This window comes from Strix uralensis, chromosome 2 (assembly GCF_047716275.1).
Source record: "Strix uralensis isolate ZFMK-TIS-50842 chromosome 2, bStrUra1, whole genome shotgun sequence".
Classification (NCBI taxonomy): Eukaryota; Metazoa; Chordata; class Aves; order Strigiformes; family Strigidae; genus Strix; species Strix uralensis.
In genome coordinates, this window is record NC_133973.1 from 22711813 (window position 1) to 22728760 (window position 16948).

Sequence of the window (16948 nt, forward strand, 5' to 3'; positions counted from 1 at the left end):
CCGTTGGAGGCCTTCCTGCGAGTGAGCTACCTCACAGAGCTCAACGCCCAGGCTCGCTTCAGCACATGTGTCTGCGACTTCAGGAAATCATGCTCCTGGGTCCCCCTCAATTTTAAGGCCAGGCAAGCTAAGAGGAAGAGACCTATACAATTTTTTTTTTGTCCTGGTCTTTCCTAGTCAATGAGGAAAACAAAAGGGCAGAAGAAAAGGAGGCAGTCACAGTTTTCTTGTCTGGGGGCTGTCTACTCCATGCCACCATCAATAGCAGTCTTTGTTTCAGCTCAATCAGCCCTGAGTGCTATGCCTGCTGTAGCAGACAAGGTCTCATCAACAGACCTCCAAGCCTCATGTGACCAACAGTGACAATGAAGAGAGTGCTTATTTGTTGTTTTGTGTTGAACTGTACTATAGCCAAGCTTTCCTTCCTCATGATTTGTGAGCGATAATTCCCAGTGGAATTCTCAGTCTGACTGAGGTTGGGCTTTTATAGTCCAGCCAGCAGCTCTGCCCTGCCTGTCTGCAGCTCATTCGTGCATCATAGCACATGGCTCTCCGCTGTGCAATTTTGTCCCTGGATAGTAATGAAGATGGGTAGAGGAAGGACGGAAGAAATAACCAGGCTCATCCTAAACCTGCTGAAGTATCTTGGAGGACTCTGGATAAGCTATTGTGGGTCAAGTCTGGTGCAAAGGTATCCTTGGCTTTAGCCTTTTGGGGCAGAATTGAGGTATGAATCTTCTTCTTCATGCTGAAATATCCTCACAAAGGTGTAGAACTGTGGTGGGTTGACCTTGACTGGCTGCCAGACACTCACCCAACTTCTCTCACTCCCCCTGCTCAACAGGACAGGGGGAGAAAATAGAAAAAAAAAAAGCTCATGGGCTGAGATAAAGACAGGGGCATCACTTACCAATTACTGTCACAGGCAAAACAGACTTGACTTTAATTACTTCATTAATGGGGAAAATTAATTTATTGCCAATTAAATTAGAGTTGGATAGTGAGAAAAAAAGACAAAAACTAAAACATCTTTCCTCCACTCCATCCCTTCTTCCCAGGCTCAACCTCACTCCTTCATTCCCCACTTCGTTATCTCCTCCCCCTTCCAAACAGTGTAGAGGGTTGTGGGGGTTGTGGTCAATCCGTAACATCTCCTCTCTGCTGCTTCTTTCTCTTAATAACACTTCTCCCCTGCTCCGGTGTGGGTCCTTCCTATGGGCTGCAGTCCTTCATGATAAGCCTGTTCCAGAGTGGGCTCTCCATGGACCACAGTTCCTTCAGGAAATATCCATCACTCTAGCATGGGGTCTTCTATGGGGCTGCAGCATGAATATCTGTCTGTTCCAGCATGATCTCTCCAAGGGCTGCAGAGGAAGCTCTGCTCCAGCACCTGGAGCACCTCCTCCCCCTCATTCTTCTCTCACCTTGGTGCTCACAAAGTTGTTTCTCACACTTTTTTTGTTCCCTCTGTCTAATATTTTCTCTCCTTTCTTAACTATGTTTTCCTTGAGACACCACCAGCTTGACTGTGGTAGGTTGATTGTAGAGCTGGCTCTGTCCTGCACAGGGCAGACCCTGACCTATTCCAGCAGCTGGGAGTAGCTCTCTTTTACAAAAGCGTACCATGCCTGGTTGGGATGGAGTTAAATTTTCTCCATGGCAGCCTGTATGGTGCTTTACTTCTGAAACTGTATTTATCTCAACCTATGAGTTTTCAGTGTTTGTTCTTGGATTCTTTTTGCCATCCTACTGGAGGGTAGGAATGAGTGAGTGACTGGTTGGGGGCTTAGCTGCTGGTCAGGGTCAACCCACCACAAAAAGTCAGGATTTTGCCAAACAGGTGGCTCCAGGAAGACAGCAGCTCCTAGCTTCTGACGAGTTAGAAACCTCTGCTTCATGTATAGATAATATACTTGTCACAGCTCAAGGCAACTTGTGTCACAGATCAGGAACTCCACAGCAGAAGGAACCTCTCATTACAGGGGAGGGGGAGAGAAAGTGTCTTGAGATGAAACCTCACTAAAAAGGTTTTAAAACAAATTTTAAAAATGAATAGGAATAAATTGCCAGGGCCAGATGTCATTCACCCATGAATATGAAACTGTTGAACTGCTGACTGTGGCTTGCAATATATTCTTTATATCATTCTCAGTACCCAAAGAAAGAAAAGTGGCAAGTATGGCAAAAACTCTAAAAAAGAGCTCCAGAGCAATCCCAGTTAATATAAATAAGTAAATTAGATTTCCATGAGAATAAAATTGATAGGAGATATGAAATAAATAGAATTAATTAGCAGATCCATGAATAAATATGATGCAGCAAATGAAAGTCAATAGGTGTTTTTGTAAGAGGAAGCCATTTCTCCCTCTATGTGACAGATACAGGTGATACAGTCAATGTCATTTACCTAGTTATGTAAAAAAGATATGAAAGGCAGGGCTTCCTGAAAAACAGGAAATTATGCAGGTGGCTTTGTTGGCTGATAAATAATTAAGAGGTTAGATTTTATAGTGGAAATTCACCATCGATGAGGTCCCAGATCCTCTGTTTGGAACTTAGGTGCTTAATACACAAGCATATTTTGAACTTGGAGAAAGGGATAAATTGTGAAGTTAAAGGTGATACCAACCTGGCTGTAAAGATGCATTCTGTTCTGAGCAATTAAATAATACACTGTCAGGAAACAATGTCAATACATGCTGAGTAGTAGATATTCCCAATTTCGTGTATGTTTCTTTATATGTGCATACATTGCAGCCCTGATGAACTCTAAATAGACTACCACACAGGTGAGACCTCAGGTTACTATGAAACTCTTAGTTTTCTGAGAAGTCAAAAAGCCCCAAGTTACACCACTACGTGTATTTCTGGTATAACAAGAGTTTGAATACTGTGTGACATTGCACTTACCCCATCTCAGACAGGAAGCACAGACAGAGCTCAAAACAGGATATGGAGAACAGTAAGGCTAATATGCCTTCCACATGAGAAAAGATTAAAAAGACTAGGATTATTTCTCATGGAAAATAAGTGGCTGAAGTGGCAGTATGGCCTAAAAAGTAACTAATTAACTGGGGGAAAAGGGTATAAGTAACAATACCTAGTTGTTATAGAAGAAGTAGGGGATATCCATTGAAATTACTGAAAAACAAGTTTAAAGCAAGTGAAAATGTTTTTCGCTAAGAATAAATTGTGGCGAATATTGCCATGTTTCTGTGGATGCTTGCATATAAATTAGTTCAAAAAGGACAGGGGCACTGACAAGTGTTAAACTTTGGGGATCTGCATTTGCCTGTCGTCTTAGAAAATCTGTATGTCGTAGTCTGCCAGATCTGAGTAAATGTATCGGCATAAGGATCAGTTTAAGGCTATTCTACCTAAACATTTCTTTCTAATCTGTCATTTCATAGTCCCTGGCATGATGGAGAAATTTTGCCATTCTACATAAATTAGTTCTTTCTGTTTAACTTATATTTCTATTACTTTTGATCAAACAAATGCAAATGCAAGACACACACACACAGAGACTGAAACCCCTCCTAGATTCATGCTAAACTTAGTGAAGACTTGGGTAGGGAGGGGAAGAAATAAAATTTGAAACATGTTTTGTTTAAACTTGTTCTAATATAAATATTTCAATCTTTCATTCTTAGTAATTTTTAAACTATTTTTTTCTTCAAATTAGTTGTTTAAATGTTTAAAAACAAATTACTAGATTAACTAAAACATTAATTTCCGATGAAACAATATTTCATCCTGAAAACAGATAAAATGAGTACTACAAAAACCTGTACTCTTGGTATTTACTGAATGTTAGATCAGCAGCCATGTTGGTAATCAGTACCAAAACTTAGATGGTCGCAGAGGCTAAATTTGTTATGTCTACATGCATCTCCAGATTGGTGGTTGGGAATGTTGAGATATGGAAAAGGACATTTTGACATTTCCTTTAGCTGTAACCATCTCTATGAGAAAAGGAAGATTTGTCTTGAAACATTATGCCATAGTGTGTATATAATACCTAATATTAATATTATATATGTATTATATATTATTTTACTACAGCATATATAATTATTTTTTGCTTTACTTTAAGGTACATGTATATATTAATCTTGGGAGGAAATGTGGGAAGAGGAAAGGTGAATGTTTCCAAAGCAATATAGAAAAGGACAAGATTTCTCACCTGTGAGAAGGGATAAAGGCCAAGACGTGCTAAAGAAGCAACATAAAGAGGAACTCCCTAGGCTGTAATTAGGCATCTGTCTGCTTTGCTGTAGTGCCAGGCACCTACAAGAAATCATGTTGAGAGGCTGGTTGCTCAGCACTCTGCAAAGCAAACAAGTGCCTAAATATGGCCTTTGGGAACCCAGCTTGAGTCAGCTGTATTTAAGATTCTTGTCCAAAATTCAACACCTTTTATAAGAATTTTCTAGCAACATTTGGTCCTGGTGGTGTCTCTCATGATTTTGACTGGGAAAAAAAGTTACATTTTGAAACTTCTGATAATTGGAAGTTTACTTTTTCTGAAAAATCTTTTTTGTAAAATTGTCATGTCCACTTCCTCTCTCTGTCTTTCTGTCTTAGAAACACATCTCAACCTTTAGAGGACAAGTGTCTCTGCCTTGTGAAAATGTACTTTCAATGTTGCTTTTCAGACTTTAGATCAAAGTGATGCAAAGTTAGATGCAAAATGATGCTGCCAAGATATATCCTTCTGTGGCAAATAATTCACAGACTCCAACTCATTGGAGAATCCAAAAGTCTTGTCTTATGCCAGTGTAACTTCAGCAGTATTTTTCTGGACTGAGGATTAAGTTTGCTGAAGCAAAAAAATGCCGATCTGTCTGATCTATTTCAACAGTATCGCCAGACGTAAAGATGATTCATCAGTGTTCCTTCTCTAATAGCAACTATCTCAAGTGGGCAGTAAAGAATGACCAAACTGACTATCAGATGGGAAACAGGAGAAGCTGGAATGGTATTTGCCTTGCTTACTTTGTACTTGACTGTGTGTCCATGCATTCTCATCTAGAGTTGCAGGGATTGCTCAAGCATTTAATTGCTTGAATCCCAATGAGCTGAAGCTGCTTGGTTCAGGAGATAGCATAATAAAAGCATTCTCCTGAGGTGGCTATATCATTTTTTAAGCTTTACTGACAGGCTAGAAATAGTCACAGATTTTAAGTGTTGCCAATGATTATATTCAAAAAGCATGGAAAACATGAGCCTACATTTTCTGCTACACCCATGTTCCTCCGGGATCAGCAAAAGAAGGGAGTGTGGGCTTCCCAGGGAGCTGCTTAATTATCTGGCTGACTACACACAAGCTTTGGCCTTGTCATAGCCACTGTTATAAACTGCACCAGTTGATGAGGTCCCAAAAAGGGACAGTCTAGGGCTAAGCCCTCCCATTTCTGTATCACTGTATAACTAGGTCAAGAAATAGGAAGACTGGCTTCATGTTAGATCATGTTCAATGCCTGAAGTAAGTACACAGACTACAAGTGTCTTGCCAATATGAAGGTGGCAAGAAGGATCAGAGTAACCAAGAGACTCAGGGAAGAGGGAAATGTAAAAACAGTACACACTTGGATTGTGCATTTCCCACATATGTGAGGAAAATGGGTGTATTCCAGCTTTGTGTATGAATGGGGTCACTGGGGAATCTGGTATCCAACTAATCATGCGGCTACCATGTGTCAGTAATTATATATGACATAATCCTTTCTGAACTTTTCTACTTCACAGCGTTTGTGTGGCTTTTTTCAGTTATTTGTTTCTTTTATTTTTAAACTAGTTTTTCCCATATAGTTTCCGTGAGAAGGTGAAAGTTTTCCATGTAGTAGAAGAAAAAGTGCGTGGACATTGGATACAAATCCAACCAGAGGAAAACATCATCAAAGAAATCCAGATCGTCAGTGACTCATGTAAAATACAGCTTGACATTTGAGCATGCAAGATGATTCGTGGGATGTGGCTTAAACAACTCCCAATTTTCTATGTCTCTTCATAGAGAAGACTGTCAAATCTGGAAGAGAATATACGATTTATTTTAATTTCAGGGTGGAAATAGTCTTTTTGATTTTCAGTATGCACTAGATGAGCACTTGCCAGTGCACATTTGTACAAAGCCAAAAAAAGAGAGCATAGTTGGGCCAAACAGGAGCAGAACTAGAGTTAAAGGTCCTGATTTTTCTCCACAGCATGATTTATATTGATACATTCATTGTGTTAAATGGCATAACTTTATATTTTTGCACTAGTTTAAGTAAGGAAAGGTCATACTGTTGGAATCCATATGTTCTGACTTAGGTAAGTAGAATGGGAATAAGAATTCTCCTCTTATATATGAATAATTCTCTGCAGGCTTCCACTTAATTATAAGCTATGGACTATATAAATATGACCCTTTTGCCAGCTGGGAGATCATCCGAGCTTCAGCTTAACAAGCCTTATTTATAGCACGGATTTCTTTCACTTCAAATGTTCAGTTTTCTGGGATTACCTTCCGCTTCAAACAAAGTATGTTCTCATTGGGTTTGCACCTGAAAAGGAGGTACATGATAATCAAGGCTAAGTTTGAAGAATGGTAAAAAATAACAAAGTATGTTCTGAACTTTCCTTATGTTCCCTTCATTTCTCCAGGAGAGGGAGGGTGGGTAGGAGGAGGCATAATAGGCTCTTGAAGATTTGGCTGATACTTAATCATATAACTAAGTATCACAATCACACAGAGGTGTACTCTTATTCAAGTCAGGAGACAAAATATGTCCAACCCATGTGGGAAGAGTTGTTACTACCTCCCGTCCTTTTCTGTTCTTTGAGTTGTTTAATTATAATCAGTATAGGACAAAGGAGAAACCAGAGGTTCTCCTTTGCATCCATTAAAAAATTGGACAACCCTCTGTATGTCCTGAAGGCTGCAACAGAGCTGCCATTAGATGCACACATTTCAGTACCCTCACAAGCACTGATTGCTATGTGCAGTTTTTAGACCAATGTAGCTATCTAGGTACCATAGCTCAAGGAGGCCACCTATTGCCCCTAACTAGTCTCAGATTGGTCCCACCTGTCTCTCATCTTTTTCATCAGCTTTGAATGCAAATGTCTCACAGAAGTACCAAAAAATGAGAATATACCCCTCATGCTTCTGAATTGATTATTCAGAGCTGTATAGTTATTCACTCCTTTTCTGAAGAAAATACATGGAGTTCTTGGATAGAACTTGGCTCAAACTCTGTGTTACAGCTCATATGAGCCAATCCACAGGGTTTTGCACAGGCATGTAGTAAATTACTGTCAGAAGCAGAGAGAAATAGAGGAAAAGTTGTGATAAGCCTCACATGTTCTTGTTATAATTGCCTCCTAATGTCACTCTTCTACTGATAAGGTTTATGTGCTTCTTCCTCCGAGCTCTGCTTAAATTCCTAGTTTAAGCATATGTGCCTTTCTTTTGGTTAACACATTGACTTGCTTGTGCTAGTAGCACTATTTTACTGTCATAGAACTCTACATGGAGAGTGGGAGGTGGTAGTACTCTGCAGGGCAACTTTGCTTTGCATAGTACTTGCCTGTTTGGTTAATATATTCACTTTCACTTCTAATACTATTTTGGAAAGACAAATGTCATCATGCGTAGATAATTAAGAGGCTAGACTAATTCTTTTATGTCAGTGCTTTCTTAGTCTGCCCCTAATCAGATTAAACACCTTAATTTAGAGGTTATTGACATTGCAGATTGCAGAACTCCAAGGGAGCTGTTACAGCCTATCATGTCATAGGGATTGTTGGGATTTTAATGGTCATTTATAACTTAAAACATTTTGCAAAGAGTAGAAAGAGTGGTTTTGGAATGAAAGAATACAAAAGTGTATTTTAGCACAAGGGAAAATGAAAGTACCCATCTGTCAGGATATTAGCTGTATTGGCTCATTTATCTTTTCAAGAGAGGAGTCACTAAAAGAGTCTTTTCTTAAAGTTTTCTGATAAAATTTTGACTACTGTAATGCCTGTCTGTGTATGTATATATGCATAAAATCCATATACTCTGCTATTTATGCTTAAAAATCCAAGAACTATTTTCTTAAGAACTTTCTGCAACTCAGAGTTGCACAATGAGTTGCACTAAAATATTAGTAACTCAACACAAAATCAGTCCATTAATTAGAGAACCCACATGCTGTTTGCTCTTTATTTCAAAATCAATTATAGTCACAAATGTTTTGGTATAGTTATTGGCAATAGCCAGTGTGTAGGAGAACTAGTTTAAACTTAGAATTTATGGTTTGTAGCCAACCCTGACTCACAAAACATGGTTTGTACCTAATAAGAACATACTTTGATCACAGGCTGTTTGTGTGTTGCTAATGGGATTTTACGAAATAAACCCACAAATGATACCTCAAGATGTATCAGGAAAAGCCTCTAGTGAGGATGAAGAAACTGTAATTACAAAATTGCATCAGCAAGTACGGCCAAGTTTTATTTTTATCTCTGCTCCAAAATATATTTGAATAATTCTCAGTAGCTTTAAAAGACATTCTCATTTCATGAATTTGTTAATTCTCTTCTACCAAGTTATTTTTTCTCTTGAACAGAACAACATGTTTTTAAAAACACTTCATTTGTGAGTGTGTAGTTCTGATGATGTCAGTCAGCTTTGAACACAAACTGAATTGCCACCTTGACTATGGAAAGTTATGACTTGTGCTGGGTTTGTGTGTGTGGCAGGTGGTTTTGGTAGTGGGGAGGGGGCTACAGTGGTGGCCCCTTGTGAGAAGCTTCTCGAAGCTTCCCTGGCTCCAACTTGGACCTGCTTCTGGCCAAGACTGAGCCAATTAGTTGTGCCTCTGTGATAACGTATTTAAGAAGAGGAACCTGGGTTGAGGAGTGGGAGTTGTGAGGAGGAGTTGTGAGGAGGACACCTATGCAAACACCAAGGTCAGTGGAAGAAAGGAGGAGGGTGGGAGGGTGTGCTGGAGTAGAGACACCCCTCTGCAGCCTGTGGTGAGACCGTAGGGCCACCCCTCCGCCACCCACAGAGGTCACCAGTGGAACAGATGCTGACCTGCAGCCCATGGAGGAGTCCATGCCAGAGCAGGTGGCTGCACCCAAAGAAGGCTGGGACTCTGTGGAAAGAAGCCCCCGCTGTTGTAGTTTGGTGCAGGGAGGACTGCAACATGCGGGAGGGATCCACGCTGGAGCAGCTCTGGAAACACTGCAGCCCATGGGAAGGACTGCGTGTCAGAGAAAGTTCATGGAGGACTGTCTCCTGTGAGAGGGACCCCACACTGGAGCAGGGGAAGAACACGAGGGGTCCACTTACCCTGAGGAGGGAGGAGGGACACACTGACCATAACCCCATTCCCTGCCCCCTGCACCGCTGTGAGAGAGGAAGCAAAACTGAGCCCAGGAAGAAGGGAGGGGTTGGGAAAGGTGTTTTTAAGATGTGGTAACGCTTCTTACTGTCCTACTCTGTCTGTTAAGTGCTGTTGTTGTTAGTGTCTGAATTAAATTGATGTTCTTTTTAATACCCCTAATGAGTCTCTCTTTTGTCCATGACTGTAATGGGTGAGTACTTAGTCTTTGTTTACAGCATCAGCAATTGGCACACCACAGGTAGTGTCTATTCTCTCTTGAACATGCTTTAGCAAAAGAGGTCATCATAAAGCATCTGTATTCTCACTTGGCATACTCTGTCAAGAGCTGTATTTAATTTTTAAGTTAAAGTAATTCTTGATCTCATCTTAAGACATAAGGCCAAATTTATCCTGAGTGAAATGCCTATTAAATTTGTTTTATTGTGGATAAGTTTGTTTCCTCGTGTCAGGTTTCAGCCTAAAGCAATTGCTTCTGAAAGTTTATTTTGTGATGTCTTACATGTTTTTGCAGAAATGTTTCCTTCTTTAAATAATGCCAAACAGCTGCTGTACAACACAATACAGTACAATGACTTTAAAACATACGCTCTGTGATTTTGAAATATCAATGGGCAATTGATGATAGAACAGTGAAAGTGATTAATTTAGCTCAAAGAATATAATGCTATTCTTCATGTCTCTCAGACTCACACAAAGTACTGAATCAGATTTTTCCATTATTAGCACTATAAACTTTATACTGGTATCTGCACAAAATGTTATTATATAATATGCATCAATCACAGATGTTGTAAGTTGAGAAATAATAGTGCTAACTTGTTTTGGAGAAAAAGGCTACTATTTGGTCAGCTGTGTTCTTTAATGTCATTTAAGAACTCAGGATGTTTTTACCCTTTAGGTTTTGTTCTTAAGCTGTTAACAGGAAGGGGAAGAAATAAAGAGGACAAGAGAAAGAAAAGATGGAAATTATTGTACTCGTATCAAATGCTAGGCTAAGAAAATCTCTAGCTAATTGTTTGCAAGATAGACTGACTACAGGTTTGTAAAGTAATTAGGATATAAATCACACCATGTGACAGGATACTTATTGCAAAAAATTGTATCTAACCTTGATTACCAAATGCATTCTGCACTACAGATCAAAATTAACATTTAAATTTGGCCTGCTGACTCCTCTGCCAAAAGTACAATTCTGTTTCCAGACCTTTGCACATTCTTATTAAAATGAGAGTTTTTTAACACTATATTTTTTATCTTTTGCTTTCTTTCATTTCATAGTTCTTAGAACTGTTTTTCTTTCATTTAGATGCCAATTACAGTTCTCCTGCTGGTTTACATGGGATGCAGATAGAACCCTGGTATCAAGCATCCAGATTCTTCATGAACAGCTTTTAACCTGCATGTTATCCATTCTATTATTTTTTTCAAGTTGTGCATTCCTCTTAACAGTTTATATATAAGGTAACGAAAGTTGTCCATCATGCACCAAAGTTCATCTGGAGTTAACTTTGTATGCAGACATGACACTGGGATGATCCCTGTCCTGAGAAGCTTACCCTTATTTACTAGAAGCTGATACCTGATTCAAGCAGGTGACGTATATGCTTGTAACCTGGTGCTACTATAGCAGGTGACATCCACAGCACAGTTGTGATGTAGAAAGAAGGTAAGTCAGGAAACTCTTGTGGAAGACATGAAATGTAAATTAATGACATTGAAGTAGGAATGCTGAACTGATACTGGTCAAATTGATACTTGATCATTTCTACATAATTAGTCAAGAAATTTAACTGTTAAAATGTAGATACCCAATGCCAATTGAGATGCCATAGGTATTCTGACTGGCCTCCACCTGTAGCTTGTAGAGAGTCAGCTTGGAGGAAGTGATGTAGCTGAAAATGGGAACCAGGAAAATAACATTTCAGCTGAGACATGGAGATGACCCAATCGAAGATGTTTTCCTGGCTGTAACTCTAGTGACAAGGATGGTGGTGTTAGAGTGTGTTGACACTAAGGAACCATTAGTATTGAGGATGAGATGGGTCGACCTTCAAAAGGGTCAGAATGGCCTTCAATCTTACTTGTGCCATGAGATTTGCTGTGTGTGTACCTTTTAAATCTCTTACAAGATCCGTGTACCAAAGGACCATCCTGAGCTTAGGTTTTGTAACATGTTAGGGTGGCTAAGCTTCAGTAGTTTTTGAAAACTGCTAGTTTTTATAGCCAGTGGCCCAGAAAAAAGTGTGGTGAGACTCTTCAACCCAAAATAATCAGATAAGCATTAGAATTTGGATTTGTAGACATACACCCTAGCAAGCTGGCTGCTTTACCTTTATAAAAAATTAATAAAATTGACATTTTCATACCTTGTTTTAAAGTTTTTTGAGAGATGACAAAGTAGTCAAAAGACTTTTAAACCAAGTGAGTTTTAAAAAAGTCCATTAACCCAAAGGTTATACAAAGTACTGCATCTGTAATATGATAGTTGTCATGGTAACATTTGGTTTGTTATTGATTACTTGAGTAAATAGCTTCCAAAACCCTGTTGACAATTTCAGACTGCAAAATAAGCAATTTTAGTCAGCAGTTCTTATTACATATATTCATTTATACTGTTCAGTAATTAAAACCTACCATCATTTTTTTGTGATATTAGAGGTGTTGTTATTTCTTAGTCTCTGTTCTTCACAACGTGAAGGGAGATCAACATTCAGAAGTAAAAATGTAATCTACAGCAGAGTGAACTTTTTTTATCCTGTTGAAATCAGAAAGGCATGTGATGCCTTCAAAATGTCTGTCTTTACCTTGTGCTCCCTCAGAATTACCCACCACATGTCATTGGTTATTCTGGGCTTGGATTAAATAGACTTTTGACCCTCCTGGTGATGATGAAGGCTTTCTCCTTACTATTCTATCTGTGATTTCAGTAATCCTCCCTATTATTTTCTTTTTAGGCTGAAGCTGTTGTGGAAGTTGCCATCTGACAGTGTTCATGTTTCACATCTGATGTGTTCAGTTTGTCTGTACTCCTTAGACTTCTAAAAGATAGAGTACCTTTCTTCCAATTTATTTTAATGATCTTTCTGATAAGAACAATGAATTCTAGAAAAGTTCCTCATTGTTGTAGTGTTCCCGAAATATCTCTAAAGAAGGAGATGAGTTATGGGAAATTGTTATTATTGTGTCAGTGTTGGTCATGCTTCTGTGGCCAAAAATATTTCAAGTTTCTGAAGGACATTTGTTGTTAAAGACTATCTTATGCTTGATGTCACTATTACGACACCTATCATTTTCTAGATAAGTAAAAAGATTTGATGTTTTGAACAATATTCCTGGAATATTAACAGGCACACATTTGTTTTGCCTTTTTTAACGAAACCATCTATTTCTGTTGCTGATTAATGTCATCAGCAAAATGAAGGTCATTCAAATGTGTTTTGCCAGTGAAATGTCTAGTTGCCATTTATTATTATCTTCCTCTTGACTCAGACAATAAATAATCCAAACAGTAGCAGGGCATAACAAAGCTTTACTCTTTAGCTTCCTTTGTTAATCCTTGGATGCTGATCATTACCTCTGTATAATCAGTATGATCATAAAGAACTTGGAGTATTTTGATTATATTGTCCTACCACTTTCTAGTATTTTTTTTTCAAAAAGCTATTTCTCAGAAGGCATTTTGGATGGCGATACCTTCTGTCATAAAAATTATTTCTCATCCAACAGTTTATAAAGAGATTTAATATGTATCTTCTAGGGGATTCTCTTTCCAACCTGCAAAACTCAAATTATTTTTGTTTTGCTGACAAAAATGTACAAACAAGAAACCCACATGTATGTATCACATGGTTGGAAAGAAAAATTATATAGACATATAATTACTAGATATTTGTAAAATGGAGAAAAAAGACCTCTCCATAAGTTGAATTATCACCTTATTAAGTACAAGTGAATACTGCTGGAAATTTTCCCCAAAACATCTGCACATAGACATCTGTAATTTCTGTTTTCCAGTCTGCTATCACTGCAATTGTTAGAGTCACAAAATGTATACAATATCTCCAGCAATGTCATACCTCTGGCCTACATGTGTTGTAGTGCTTGACTTTGTTCTCTTCAGGATATCTGTCATCTCCAAAGCAGACAGCCCGCAGCTTTCACAATCTGGCCATTTTTGGATCTTGGTAGAACACTGTGAGAGCAACTTATTCACAGGGGTTACTTGTCATCATCACCAATGCTTAATTTTTTTGTGTTTTCAGAGCATCACAGGTAAGAACAGAATGTATCACTTGATTATTTTGAAATACACATTAAGATAAATTTTGTTTGGAGGTGTTTCACACAGTTCCTTCTATATCTGGATGTATCTGGAAAAGAAAGGTTCAGCTGACTTCTAACTCTACTGTTCTCTTCATCTTTCCTAGAGTTTTGCTCTTTAAACCTTAGCATCAATTTTTGTAGCAGAAAAAATAATGCTTTCAAACCTTAAGCAAGTCAATTCCAATTATAAAATTCAGGACAATGTTGCAAAGAACAGGATTTACTAGTAATTTTCATAGAAGCCAACACTAGTATCATTTGAACAAGATATTGAGAACTTACAAATACTAGTCCTTTCCGAAAATATTTTGCAATATCATAATTAATTCCTACTGTAGATGTGCAATGATACTATAAAATATCTATGTCTAATGCACAGTTTATATTGTAATAATACAATTGTCAACACTTAAAATATACTTACTGCATTTGATAAGGTAATATAAGGCAATTAGGAATGGATTGGCAAACCTGGTTCAACAAGTCACAAATATACATGTAAAGTCAAATAGCTCCAATTCTATTTCTCTGTGTGAAAGTCTTCATGACATCACAATGTAACAAAACTATAAAACAGAATTTGGTTCACTGATCTGGAACAAAAAGGAAAAGTATATATATATTTTATATATAAGGTATGTTTTATATATATTATACACAGGAAAAAATAATATCTTTGCATTCTAGTTTTCTAAATGTTTATTAAAAAGCAAGGATCTTGACTATGGCTTCAGTTAATATACATGGGAATCCCGGTCATTGGAATGTACACTGAGAAATAATTTTTTTAGTCAACAGTTGTCCTTTTTATAGTTTAATTTTACTCTGTAACAATAACAAGAATAATTCACTTGAATAAGTTGGGGTTTATCTCTCTGACAGAGGAAAATGTGTTTAATATTTTTTCTGAATGCTTTAAAAATGTTTATGAAGATAACATATTCCTCTTAATCAGAATACCATTTAGCTTTTATCCTCTATCATTATACAATATTTTGTCACTAGGTGTCATAGAATCATAGCATGGTTTGGGTTGGAAGTGACCTTTAAAGGTCATCTAGTCCAACCCCCCTGCAATAAGCAGGGACACCTTCCACTAGATCAGGTTGCTCAGAGCTCTGGCCAAACTGACCTTGAATGTTTCCAGGGAGGGGGCATCTACCACCTCTCTGGGCAACCTGTTCCAGTGTTTCACAACTCTCATCATAAAAAAATTTCTTCCCTATATCTAGTCTGAAACTACCTTCTTTTAGTTTAAACCATTACCCTTTGATCTATCACTAGAGGCCTTACTAAAAAGTCTGCCCCCATCTTTCTTATAAGCTCCCTTGAAGTACAGAAAGGCCGCTGTAAGGTCTCCCTGGAGCCTTCTGTTCTCCAGACTAAACAACCCCAACTCTCTCAGTCTGTCCTCATAGGACAGGTGTTCCAGCCCTCTGATCATTTTTGTGGCCCTCATCTGGACCCACTCCAACAGGTCCATGTCTGTCTTGTGCTGAGGACTCCAGAGCTGGATGCAGTACTCCAGGTGGGGTCTCACCAGGGTAGAGGGGCAGAATCACCTGCCTTGGCCTGTTGGCCATGCTTCTTTTTATTCAGCCCAGGATATGGTTGGCTTTCCGGGCTGTGAGTGCACATTGTTGGCTCATGTCCAGCTTTTCATCTACCAGTACTCCCAAGCCCTTCTCTGCAGAGCTGCTCTCAATCCTTTCATCCCCCAACCTGTATTGATTGCCCTGACCCAGAGGCAGGACCTTGTACTTGGCCTTGATGAACCTCATGATGTTCACATGGGCTCACTTCTCAAGCTTGTCCAGGTCCCTCTGAATGGCATTCCATTGCTTAGGTATGTCAACTGCAACACTCAGTTTGGTGTCACCTGCATATTTGCTGAGGGTGCTCTCAATCCCACTGTCTCTGTTGTTGATGAAGCTATTAAACAGTACTGGTCCCAATACAGACCTCTGAGGGACACAACTGGTCACTGATCTCTATCTGGACTTTGAGCAGTTGGCCGCTACCCTCTGGATGTGACCATCCAACCAATTCCTCATCCACCAAATAGTCCATCCATCAAATCCATATCTCTCCAATTTAGAGAGAAGGATATTGGGGGGGACCATGTTAAAGGCCTTACAGAAGTCCAGATAGATGGTATCTGTAGCTCTTCCTTTGTTCACTGATATAGTCACTCCATCATTGAAGGCCACTAGGTTGGTCAGGCAAGACTTGCCCTCAGTGAAGTCATGCTGGCTGTCTTGAATCACCTCTCTGTCCTCCATGTGTCTTAGCATAGCTTCTACGAGGATCTGTTCCATGATCTTCCTTGGCACAGAGGTGAGGTTTACAGGTCAGTAGTTTCCAGGGTTCTTGTTCTACCCTTTTTAAAAATGGGTGTAATGTTTCCCTTTTTTCAGTCACCAGTGAATTCACTTGACTGACATGACTTTTCAAATATCATGGAGAATGGCTTGCCAACTACATCAGCCAGTTCCCTCAGGACTCTGGGATGCATCTTGTCAGGTCCCATTATGTATTTTCAGGTTCCTCAGGTGGTCTCAAACCTGATCTTCCTTTACAGAGGGAGGGACTTTGTCCGCCAATCCCTGCCTTGCAGTCCATCCACTCAAGAGGTGTGGGAAGACAGACTGCTAGTGAAGACTGAGGCAAAAATGTTGTTGAGTGCCTCAGCCTCCTCCTTGTCCATTGTTACCAGTTTGCCAGTCATGTTCATCAGGGGGGTATGCTTTCTTTCACCTTCTTTTTCTGGCTGACATACCTATAGAAGCCTTTATTATTCTTTGTGTCCCTTGCCAAGCTCAGCTCCAGCTGTGTCTTGGCCTTTCTGACCCCATTCCTACACAACCAGGCAATGTCCCTATACTGTTCCCAGGATACCTGTCTCTGCTTCCACTGCCTGTGCATTTCCTTCTTGCTCTTTAGTTTGACCAGCAGGTCTTGACTCATCCATGCTGGTCTCTTGCCTTCCTTTCCTGATTTCTTACACATGGGGATTGAGAGCTCTTGTGCTCTGTGGAAAGTGTCCTTAAAGATCTGCCAGCTCTGTTCTGTTCCCTTGTCCCTGAGGGCAGATTCCCAGAGGGTCCTATTGACTAACTCTTTGAACAGCTGGAAGTTTGCTTTCCTAAAATTCAGGGTTCTGACTTTACTCTTCATTTGACTCGTATCCCTCAGGACTGTGAACACCAGTGCATGATCACTGCAGCCCAAACTGCCTCCAA